Source organism: Triticum urartu, chromosome 5A (genome assembly GCF_056163025.1).
Source record: "Triticum urartu cultivar PI428250 chromosome 5A, HENAU_Tu73, whole genome shotgun sequence".
In the NCBI taxonomy this organism is placed as follows: Eukaryota; Viridiplantae; Streptophyta; class Magnoliopsida; order Poales; family Poaceae; genus Triticum; species Triticum urartu.
In genome coordinates, this window is record NC_141877.1 from 360,904,596 (window position 1) to 360,917,216 (window position 12,621).

Below are 12,621 nucleotides of genomic sequence, written 5' to 3' on the forward strand. Positions count from 1 at the left end.
CGACTACATCAACTGCGTTGTCATAACACTTCCGCTTATGGTCTACGAGGGTACGTAGACGATACTCTCCCCTCTCGTTGCTATTCATCACCATGATCTTGCGTGTGCGTAGGATTTTTTTGAAATTACCGCGTTCCCAACACTTGGACCATGAGGTGTCCGAGTAGGTGGACTTCACGACCGCGGTCTGAAGCATCAAATTGCTGCGTGATTTTTGAGCTCGTTTAGCTTGCTATGTTAGTCCAGATTTTTTGTTTGCCAGTGTGTGCCGGTGCTCCATGTTGGATGCCCATGTCTAGCTGTGTCTGTGTGTGGGTGGGTGTTGGTTCCCCTCTATCCACCATCATGTATTGCACCCTGATGATCTACTATTGCTATGATATGTGTCTGTTTCCTTTGCTACCCTTGCGTTTGTTCTACATGCTATCCACGACGTCCCACCGCTTTCCCAGGATCAACTGCTATGAGGTTAGGCTGCAACATATGGGCGACTGCTTCTTGATGACAACAGTTAGTTGATGATGGATCGCAGCCTGAACATTATTAGTTGGAATGTAAGAGGGTTGAACTGCCACAAATCGTAGAGCAATAGTGCACGAGGCCATCGTCGCCTCCCCTTGTAACCTCATGTGCATCCAAGAATCCAAGATGGGTGTGCTTGACGCTGCCTCTGTAGCCTACCTTGGGGTTTTAGGTTGCTGAAGATTTTTTCCACTCTACCTGCTGTGGGAACTAGGGATGGCATCATCCTGCTCTGGAAGGGTGACAATGTCGACGTCTCAGATATCACCTTGGGATAGTTCCACCTCTCGGCCCGATCAGGCTCTTAGATTTCGAGGTCGCTTTGTAGCTTACCATTGTATAGGGGCTAACAAATAGCAACCGTAAGGACAATTTCTTCACAAAATTAGTGGGCAGAAGCCGGCGGCAGGGCACTAATGGATGGTGAATGGTTGATACATCTCCGTCATATCTATAATTTTGATTGTTTCATGCCAGTATTCTACAACTTTCATATAATTTTGGCAACTTTTTATATTATTTTTGGGACTAACATATTGATCTAGTGCCTAGTGACAGTTCCCGTTTGTTGCATGTTTTCTGTTTCGTAGAATACCCATATCAAACAAAGTCCAAATGCGATAAAATTTTACGAAGAATTATTTTGGAATATATGTGATTTTTGAGAATTGGAATCAATGCGAAACGATGCCCGAAGGGCCCACAAGCTCGGGGGGCGCGGCCCTACCTTGGGCGCGACCAGGAGGCTTGTGGGGACCCTGTAAGGCGGTTGGTGCCCTTCTTTTGCCGCAAGAAAGATAATATCCGGATAAAAAATGTGTTAAAATTTCAGTCCAATCGGAGTTACAGATCTTCAAGAATTTAAGAAACGGTGAAAGGCCAGAAAACAGAGCGCATAAACAGAAGGAAACAGAGAGAGAGAGAGAGAGAGAGAGAGAGAGAGATCCAATCTCGAAGGGGCTCTCGCCCCCTCTGCCGCCATGGAGGCCAAGGACCAGAGGGGAAACCCTCCTCCCATCTAGGGGGAGGCCAAGGAAGAAGAAGGAGGAGGGGGCTCTCTCCCCTCTCTCCCGGTGGCGCCGGAACACCGCCGGGGCCATCATCGTGACGACGATCTACACCAACAACTTCGCCGCCGTCATCACCAACTCTATCCCCCTCTATGAAGCGGTGTAACACCTGTTCTACCCGCTATAATCTCTACTTAAACATGGTTCTTGATGTCTACTACGCAACTTTATTCTTGTAGACACGTGTTGGGCCTCCAAGCGCAGAGTTTTGTAGGACAGTAGCAATTTTCCCTCAAGTGGATGACCCTGAAACTAAATACAAGAAATCTCTTGTGTCCCCAACACACCCAATACAATGGCAAATTGTATAGGTGCACTAGTTCGGCGAAGAGATGGTGATAAAAGTGTAATATGGATGGTAGGAATATATTTTTATAATCTGAATAAATAAAAACAGCAAGGAAGCAAATAGTAAACGGGCACAAAAACGGTATTGCAATGCTTAAAAACAAGGCCTAGGGTCCGTACTATCACTATAGTGCAATCTCTCAACAGTGCTAATATAATTGGATCATATAACCGTCCCTCAGCGTGCAACAAAGAATCACTCCAAAGTTCCTATCTAGCGGAGAACATAAGACAGAATTGTTTGTAGGGTATGAAACCACCTCAAAGCTATTCTTTCCGATCAATCTATCCTAGAGTTCGTACTAAAATAACACGAGCTATTCTTTCCGATCAATCTAACCAAGAGTTCATACTAAAATAACACCAAAGAAATTCAGATTGATAATATTCAATCCAACACAAATAACTTCAAAGAGTGCCCCAAGATTTCTACCGGAGAAACAAAGACAAGAACGTCCATCAACCCCTATGCATAGATTACCCCAATGTCACCTCGGGAATCCGTGAGTTGAGTGCCAAAACATATATCAAGTGAATCAATACGATACCCCATTGTCACCACGAGTATTCAATTGCAAGACATATATCAAGTGTTCTCAAATCCATAAAAGTATTCAATCCGATAACAATGAAATCTCAAACGGAAAAACTCAATTTATCACAACAAGATAGAGAGGGGAAAACACCATATGATCCGACTATATTAACAAAGCCCACGATACATCAAGATCATGACATCTCAAGAACACGAGAGAGAGAGAGAGAGATTAAACACATAGCTACTGGTACAAACCCTCAGCCCCGAGTGTGAACTACTCCCTCCTCATCGTGGTGGCCGCTGGGATGATGAAGATGGCCACCGGTGATGATTTCCCCCGCCGGCAGGGTGCCGAAACGGGGTCTAGATTGGTTTTCGGTGGCTACAGAGGCCTGCGGTGGCGGAACTTCTGATCCAGGTTAACCCCGAGGGTTTCTGGAATTTTTGGGAATTTATAGGGTAAAGAGGGGATGCGGGAGGCCACCGAGGTGGGCACAACCCACCTGGGCGCGCTTGGCCCCCCAGGCACGCCCTGGTGGGTTGTGCCCCCCTCGGGGCACCCCTAGGTGCGTCTCTGGCCCATCCTGGGTGTTCTGGTCCATAAAAAAATCTTAAAAAAGTTTCGCGGTGTTTGGACTCCATTTGATATTGATTTCCTACGATGTAAAAAACAAGCAAAAAACAGCAACTGGCACTGGGCACTGGGTCAATAGGTTAGTCCCAAAAAATGATATAAAGTTGCTATAAAATGATTGTAAAACATCCAAGAATGATAATATAATGGCATGAATACTTCATAAATTATAGATATGCTGGAGACGTATCAGTGCTCAACGCTATATATTATTATCCAATGATATGTGGCTATCCTATGATGTTTGAGTAGATTTGTTTTTTTCCTATGGGTTGATTGATGATCGTGATTGGTTTGAGTTGTATGTTTTATTATTGGTGCTGTCCTATGGTGCTCTCTGTGTCACGCAAGCGTGAGGGATCCCCACTATAGGGTGTTGCAATATGTTCATGATTCCCTTGTGGTGGGTTGCGTGAGTGACTGAAACACAAACCCGAGTAAGTGGGTTGTTGCGTATGGGAGTAAAGAGGACTTGATACTTTAATGCCATGGTTGGGTTTTACCTTAATGATCTTTAGTAGTTGTGGATGCTTGCTAGAGTTCCAATCATAAGTGCATATGATCTAAGTAGATAAAGTATGTTAGCTTATACCTCTCCCTCATATAAAATTGCAATAATGATTACCGGTCTAGTTATCGATTGCCTAGGGACAAATAACTTTCTCGTGCGACAAAAAGCTCTCTACTGAAACTAACTTAATTTTTTCTTTATCTAAATAGCCCCTAGCTTTTATTTACGTGTTCTTTATTATCTTGCAAACCTATCCTATCACACCTACAAAGTACTTCTAGTTTCATACTTGTTCTAGATAAGGCGAATGTTAAGCGTGCACAGAGTTGTATCGGTGGTTGATAGAACTTGAAGGGAATATAAATTCTACCTTTAGCTCCTCATTGGGTTCGACACTCTTACTTATCGAGAAAGGCTACAATTTATCCCCTATACTTGTGGGTTATCAAGACCTTTTTCTGGCGCCGTTGCCGGGGAGCAATGGCATAAGGTGAATATTCTCGTGTGTGCTTGTTTGCTTTATCACTAAGTAGTTTTTATTTTCTATTCTAAGTTGTTCTCTATCTTTAGTTATGGATATGGAACATGAAATATGTACAGTCCTATAGACCGACACTGTGCCTATGTATAAAGGTGAGATGGACCGATTCGGAGGTTATGCTGCCACCCATGTTGGGTAAAAACCTCCGTAGCCACCTACTCCAACCGCGTACACACCGCCTTGAACATCGGTTGGACCTGCGCTCGTTGTAGCATAGACCACGTACGAAGCAAGTGCGTACAATGGAAAATAGCCCGCAAAGGAGAAGCATTTTTGTCATTAAAAAGTCATTTGTACATAGCCAAAGCGACCATAGTAAGACATACACTCCCACCCTCAATAGCATTTTGAACCTATTTGAAATACTGTCCAACCAATGACCAAAAATATTGGCAACACTTGTGGACGGACATAAACTTGATGCTATTTGGATGACTGACCACGTAGAACGTGCAAAGTTGCATTGGAAAAAGAGGTGTCCGATTGTCTCATCATGAGTACAAAAACATCACTTCTTACTCCCTTGCCAATTGTGCCTGCGAGGTTGTCTTTAGTTAGCACAACTCCCCTACGAAGATACCACATGAAGACTTTAACTTTTAGTGGTATCTTCGACCTCCAATTTTTTATTATTATTACTCACCAGTACCTCAGAATGCGTGAGCGCAAAATACATAGAGTCTACGGTGAAAGACCCTGATGTAGTAAGGTTTCAGCAAAACACATCCCGACCTTCTATAAGGTAATCGCATCTAGACGGGACAAAACATTATGCCATGACATAGGTCGGGGGCTAGTCAAATCCCGCTTAAACGAAATATTCGGGAGGGGGGATGAACTTAGTACCGGCGTAATAGTATTATTCTTATCGCGAGCAATGTTGTACAAGGCCGTATATTGTTCTCAGAGACTGGCACCGCCTAGCCAGATGTCTTCCCAAAAATGAATCTCCGACCCGTCCTTTATCGCGAAAGACCCAAAGCGAAAGAGATGTTTCTTTGCCGCCGTTAGGCCAGCCCAAAAATGCGAGTCGCCAGGTTTCCAATATGCCCGAGACACCGTCTTGTGGCCTAGATACTTGTTGCATAGTATGGTTTGCCAAACACCATCCTCAGTAAGAAGTTTGAATAACCATTTACTAAGGAGAGCCTCATTCTTAACCTGCAGGTCATGAATTCCAAGGCCACCATGGTCTTTCGGCCTACAAACCACACTCCACTTGGCTAGCCTGTATTTTTTATTTTCCCCATCTCCTTGCCAACAGAATCTGGATCTGAAATAGTCCAATCTTTGCAGGACCCCTTTTGGGAGTTGGAAGAAAGAAAGTATATAGAGAATCATATTTGTGAGGAGAGAGTTAATCAAAACCAGCCGTCCTCCAACAGAGAGCAGTTTGCCTTTCCAGCTAGTCAATCATTTCTCTAACCGCTCCTCTACATGCTTCCACTCTGCAATGGTGAGACGTCGATAATGAATCGGTATTCCCAGATATTTAATCGAGAAATGGCCATGTGCGCAACCAAACATGCCAGTGTCGGAGTAAACGACCACGTGATCCTCATCTGCTCCCCATGGCGATTCAAGACATCGGGGCTGGCTGCGCCCCTCAAACCCCAAGGACCGCCTTCTCTGGACCGACTGGTAGAGTCGGCCGGCCGCCAGAGGGCGGCGCTCTTCAGAAGAAGGCCATGAGATGGGCCGACTCCTGGCAGGCGGCCTCCAGAAAGGCCGGCTCCTAGCAGGCGGCCCCTCATGCCGTCGAAGTTTGCACCGCATTAAGGTGACGAGACGGGTGTGGCTACATTACCGTCTGCCACCCCCGAATCCAGGGCGGAGCGTGGCCATAGTGCCGCGTATCGGATGGACATCCCCGTCCGGCGCGGCACTGTTGCCACGCGGCCCATGACATCACCCATAGCAGAGAGGGCCATGCCCCCACTACGGGCTGTCGGTACAGCGCGCTGGCGGCGGCCCCTACCCGACCATACGAAACCGGAAGGCGTTCAGCTTTGACCAGCCGGTGCAAGGGGAGGCCGACTCCCAGCAGGCGGCCCTCCCCTTCCTCAGAATCTGTGTGTCATTAACCATTAGAGATGGGGAATGGCTATAGTGAATGCCCGCCAGGTGGCGACACTGTAGCCACGCCTTCCCCGACAAAGCACACATCATTAGTGGCATCGCCACAGTGTTAAGCTGTCGGCAGGACCCGCAAGCGGCGGGCGCGGCCTATCGGCGAAGTACAAGACAGCCGACGGGATCCACCAGGCGGCGGGCCCAAGCGGCTGGTGGAGAAGCCGGCGACCATAGACACTGACAGCCGGGTCCTACATCCAGCCATATTACCGTTGTACCCCTAGGGGGTAGGCCTATATAAACGCCCCAGGGCACCCATGCAAAGGGTTCAGACTTTAGTCATCACACACACACACCCATAGAGAGAGGAAGCTAGGGCTAGCCTTGTTCCTTTCCCCCCTCTAGAGAAACAGCTCAAGGAGCAAGCTTGTAGCCACCATTGTTGCTTGAGTGATCATGCGAGACCCCGCAGAGCGGGACTAGGGGTGTTATCTCCTAGGAGAGCCCCGAACCTGGGTAAAGTTCGCCGACGTACGTGTCTACGCCTCACCCGTTTCCTGGCACTGACGACGTTTTACTATCCCCCACCATGATAAGACATCCTTTGGCATATGTCGCATGACACCCCCGACATTTGGCACCCACCGTGGGGCCTGGTGCACCGTCGTCCGTAGATCTGTTCTAGACGGGAACCTTGTTCCTCCCTAGCGAGGGCAGCCAGCCTGGCACACCCGATGGTGCTTGCGCCGACTCGCTGCATGGCGCGAAAGTCGCCTGCGCGACAACCTGCCTCGCCGATCTTGTTGGCGAGATCTGCCTCTCCGACGAGCCCGTGCCCGTCGTGGGCGCACTCAGCTCCGAGAGCTGCTTCGTCGACCTCCTTGACAAATTCCACATCGCCAACGAGCCCGCTACTAACCTGGAGTCGGTTGGCTCTACCGACCCAATGCTTGTCGACACTGATACGACCTCCTTCGACTCCTTCCCTGCCAACGTGGTGGTCATCGATGACCCGCTCCCTCGCGCGGAGCGCGGCAGCAGCACCATCACAGAGGTGCTTGTCATCAGCCACGATGGGGCCTCTTGAGGAGCTGGCCAGGACCCATTGTAGGCGGCAATGCGGGACCTGTCCACGCCCATTGCGGCAGACGCTGATGCCGAGACGCTGGAAGCCTGCCATGTCTCGCTCGTTGAAAACTCCAAGAAGCTGGCTACCATGAGACGCCTCTCCGAGGCCTTCCAGCGCGAGGTTGACTGCGCCATTGGCGGCACGCCAACTTCTGGTGGGCCCAGCCACGTGGGCACGATCTGACAGTGAGGCGGCGCCGTCGCCAGCATGTTTGGAGTAGACCGCCCTGTCTAGCCATGTCCATGGAGAACATACGCGCTGCCCTGGCGGCAGCAGACGAGCTGGACCACCTGAAGGGCGACGAGCGTCGCTACATGACAGAGCGTGTTCAGCAGCTTATCGACGCGGCGGCCGCCCTGCAAGAAGCCGGCTGTCGTGCGGAAGAGCCCGGTCAACAGGGTGGAGAACCCACCCCTTCGCCAAGAGCATGGCGCAACTTCCCGGACGCCGACAGGTGGCGTCCACGACAGACGAGACAAGGAGTCGGCTGCCAGCCGCAGCCGAACTCGCATCACCATCGAGCGTGACCAAGACGGCCACCCACGAGCAGTAGAACAACGGGGCGACTATCCACCACCTCCGCCTCCTCGAAGGGAGAGGCACGTTTCCTCGCTACCTGTTGACCACCCAACACTCGGTGACCGGCTAGGCCACCGAGAGGGAGTCGGAGAGAACGACGCCCACCACCAGATTGACCGCCTGGCACGGTCCTTGGCGCTGGAAGAAGAAGATGCGATGGTCCCGCCTTGCTTCGGCCCCCGCATTCACGACAAGCCCTTCCCCAAAGGGTTCTCGCTTCCAAGAGACACGCCCAAGTACAACGGCTCCATGAAGCCGGAGGATTGGCCGGCGGACAACTCCATAGCTGTAAGCATAGGAAACGGCAACAAGCGCGTTGCTGTGAAATACGTCCCGCTCATGCTCCAGGGCAAGGCCCGGACATGGCTTAACAGGCTCAAGACCTACCACGTCAACAGCTGGGTGGATTTCACCGAAGTATTCATCCGCAACTACACCAGCACCTACAAACGGCCGCCCAAGCCCCGCCAGCTCTCGCTATGCGTTCAGGGCCCGGATTAGTCCACTTGCGACTAACTGACGCGGTTGGCTGAACTGCACAACTCTTGCGAAGGGGTGCACGAGGTCCAGGCGGTCGAATACTTCACCGCTGGATGCCGAGAGGGCACCCTGCTCAAGCACCGACTCCTCTACGACGAGCCTGCTACACTCGACGAATTGCTGATCATAGCAGACAAGTACGCTACTACCGACTCTTCCATGAAGTCGGAGCTCCGAGTGGACACTTCCGGAAAGGTGCTCCCTCCACCCCCCAAAACCCCGGCTGCCGAAAACAGTCGGCGGCAGCAGCCGAACGACAACAAGCGCAAGGCCCCATTGCTGGCTCCCACTAGCCGACAGGTGGCGACAATCGAAGATCAGCAGCCTGAGAGACAACCCGGCCCCAAGCGCCAGAAGGGCGGCAAGCCTGCTTGGCTGCCCGCCTTCTCCTACGAGCAGACCCTTGATGCTCCCTGCAAATTCCACAGCGGCGCGAAGCCGTCCAATCACACCACCCGGAAGTGCCACTGGCTTACCCAAATCTCCAAGGGCGAAGGACTATTGCCCCCTTTGCTTGCCGGCCCGCCGCCGCCTCCTCCCCAGCAGCCGGTGGCCCGACCAGCAGTCGGCGCCATTCAAGATGATTACCCCGAAGAACATCGAGCCTACGTCGTCTTCATCAGTGTGGCTGACGATCGGCGTACTCAGCGTCGGCAGCACCGAGAGGTGAACGCCGTTGTTTCATGTGCTCCAGAATTCATGCATTGGTCTGAGAAGCCCATCAGTTGGAGCCGTCTGACCACCCGGAGGTGATGCCCTCTCCGGGTTCTTATGCTCTGGTGCTGGATGCCACCCTTGCAACGGAGAGGCAAGCTACTCGTTTATCCCGAATTCTGATAGATGGAGGCAGCAACATCAACATCCTATACCGCGATAGCATGGTAAAGTTATGCATTAAAGAGAGGTAGCTCCAGCCCAGCCGAACTGTTTTCCATGGTATTGTGCCCGGCCTGTCCTGCTCACCAATAGGCAAGGTCAAGATAGATGTCATTTTTGGAGAAAAATATCACTTCCGCCGCGAGGCGATTTGGTTTGAGGTGGTGGACCTCGAGAGCCCTTATCATGTACTCCTAGGCCGGCCGGCTCTAGCCAAGTTCATGGCGGTGCCACACTATGCCTACCTCAAGATGAAGATGCCGGGGACCAAGGGCATTATCACGATATCCGAAGATTATGAGAAGTCGGCCGATTGTGCCGCGGCTAGCAGCCGGCTGGCCGAGTCCCTTGTGATTGCTGCTGAAAATAAGCTCTTAGACCGGGTGGTGGCCATGACCAGCAAGTAGTCGGACATGTCACCAGATCCCAAAGAGTTAGAGACCCAGGGCTCCTTCTAGCCGACCAAAGAGACGAAGAAGATTCCCTTGGACCCAGAGCACCCGGAAAGGCACGCTATCATCGGGGCCAACCTTGACAGCAAATAGGAAAGCGAGCTCGTCGATTTTCTCCGTGAGAATCGGGACATCTTCGCATGGTCTCCCAAGGACATGCCGGGTGTTCTGACGGATTTCGCCAAGCACAAGCTAGAAGCTACATGTCAGATTAGATGCCAAGCCGGTCAAACAACCCCTCCGCCGACTGTCGGAGGAGAAAAGAAGAATTGTTGGTGTAGAGATAGCCCGGCTTCTGGTAGCCGACTTCATCATGAAAGTGTTTTTTTTCCAGAGTGGCTCGCCAACCCAGTCCTTGTACTGAAGAAGAACAACAATTGGTGCATGCGCATTGATTACACCAGCCTCAATAAAGCTTGTCCCAAGGATCCGTTTGCTTTGCCTTGGATTGACCAAGTGATAGACTCCATAGCCGAATGCGAGCTGTTGAGTTTTTTGGATGCTTATTCAGGATACCACCAGATCAAGTTGAACCCGGCAGACCGCCTGAAGACCGCTTTCATCACACCATTCGGAGCCTTCTGCTACCCGACCATGACATTTGGCTTGAGAAATGCCGGTGCCACCTTTCAGCATTGCATGCAGAAGTGCCTCCTCAAGCAACTCGGCAGAAATGCCCACGTCTATGTAAATGATATTGTGGTGAAGACGGAGAAGCGCAGCACCTTCTTGGAAGATCTCAAGGAAACTTTTGAAAATCTGCGCCGGTTTCAGATCAAGCTCAACCCGGAGAAATGCGTCTTTGGGGTACCGGCCGACCAACTCCTTGGCTTCCTGGTCTCAGAACGCGGCATTGAGTGCAACCCTGTGAAGATCAAAGCCATTGAGAGGATGGAGAAGCCCACCCGATTGTGAGACGTCCAGAAGTTCACCGGCTGCCTGGCATCTATCAGCCGCTTCATCAGTCGGCTAGGTGAGAAGGCTCTTCCCCTGTATCAGCTCATGAAGAAAACCACTCACTTCGAGTAGAACGATAAGGCAGACGAGGCCTTTCTCCAGTTGAAGAAGATGCTAACTACCCCGCCTATCCCGTCGGCCCCGTCTGCCAAAGAGCCCATGTACCTCTACATCGCCGCCACCAACCGAGTGGTCAGCACTGTCATAGTAGTGGAGCACCCAGAGGCCGGCAGGGCATAGCCGGTCCAGAGGCCTGTGTATTACTTGAGTGAGGTGCTGTCCACCTTAAAGCAGAACTACCCCCACTACTAGAAGATGTGCTACGGTGTGCACTTTGCCGCCGGGAAGCTGAAGCCTTATTTTCAAGAGCACCCCATCACGGTTGTCTGCACTGCTCCACTTGCCGAGATCATAGGCAACAGAGATGCGTCTAGCTGAGTGGCCAAATGGGCCATCAAGTTGGCCCCCTACATCATCTTCTACCAGCCGTGCACCGCCATCAAGTCCCAAGCACTGGCCGACTTCCTCGTCGACTGGGCCGAGACCCAATACCTGCCGCCTGCTCCGGACTCCACCCATTGGCGGATGCACTTTGATGGCTCGAAAATGTGCACCGGCTTGGGAGTCGGCATTGTCCTCACCTCTCCCAAAGGCGATAAGCTCAGATACACATTGCAAATTCACTTTGCCGCTTCCAACAACGTGGCCGAGTATGAGGTGCTAGTACACGGCCTCCGGCTGGCCAAAGAGATCGGCATCCACCGGATCCTGTGCTACGATGACTCCGACCTGGTGGTGTAACAGTCGTTTGGGGACTGGGACGCCAAGGATGCAAATATGGCAAGTTACCGTTTCCTCGTTCAGCAGCTCAGTGGATATTTTGAGGGGTACAAGTTCCTTCACGTGCCACGGAACGAAAACGAGCCAGCTGATACCCTGGCACGGATCGGCTCCACCCATCAAGCAATACCAGGCAGCGTCTCCCTTCAGTGCCTCCGCTAGCCGTCGATCAAGCCTTCTCCAGAATCCGAGTCTATCTTCGTACCGGCTGTTCCCGAAGCAGTCGGATCTGACTCAAGAGCTTCAGCAGCTGGCCCGGGGACTTCAGCAGGCGGCGCGAGGATTATGGCAGTCGCACCCGGCCCGGGCACTTCACAGCCTAGCCTGGGGGCTGCCGCAATTGGCTCGGGGACTTCACAAACAGCTCAAAAAACATAGCAGCCGCACCCGGCCCGAGGACTTCACAGCTCGGCCCGGGGGCTGCGACAGTCGGCCCAGAGACTTCATCAACACTGCAAGCGGTGGCCGGCCCCAACCCGCCACCTCCCAACCCAACCACCCCAGTACAAGTGACCGTAGTGGCAGTAGAAGAAATTCAAGCACCATCATGAGCACAACCCACCCTCAAGTTCCTGGTAATTAGAGAACTGCCGGCTGATGAGATCTCGGCCCGGCAAGTGCAGCGCCGAGCAGGAGCCTACACAATAGTCAACCGAGAGCTCGTCAGGCGCAGTGTGACCGGAGTCTTCCAACACTGTGTAGAAGCAGAGAAGGGTCAAGCAATCCTGAAAGACATCCATCAAGGCGAGTGCGGTCATCACACGGCCTCTAGATCCCTTGTCGCCAAAGCTTTCCGCCATGGTTTCTTCTGGCCGACTGCTATGGAAGACGCCAAGGAGTTAGTCAAGTATTGCAAAGGGTGCCAAAAATTCAGCTCCAAGCAACATCTACCGGTTTCTGCACTCAAGACCACCCCCTTACCTGGCCTTTCGCCATGTGGGGGCTGGACATGGTGGGACCATTCAAGACAGCATGCGGCGGCATGACCCACCTACTTGTCACCGTGGACAA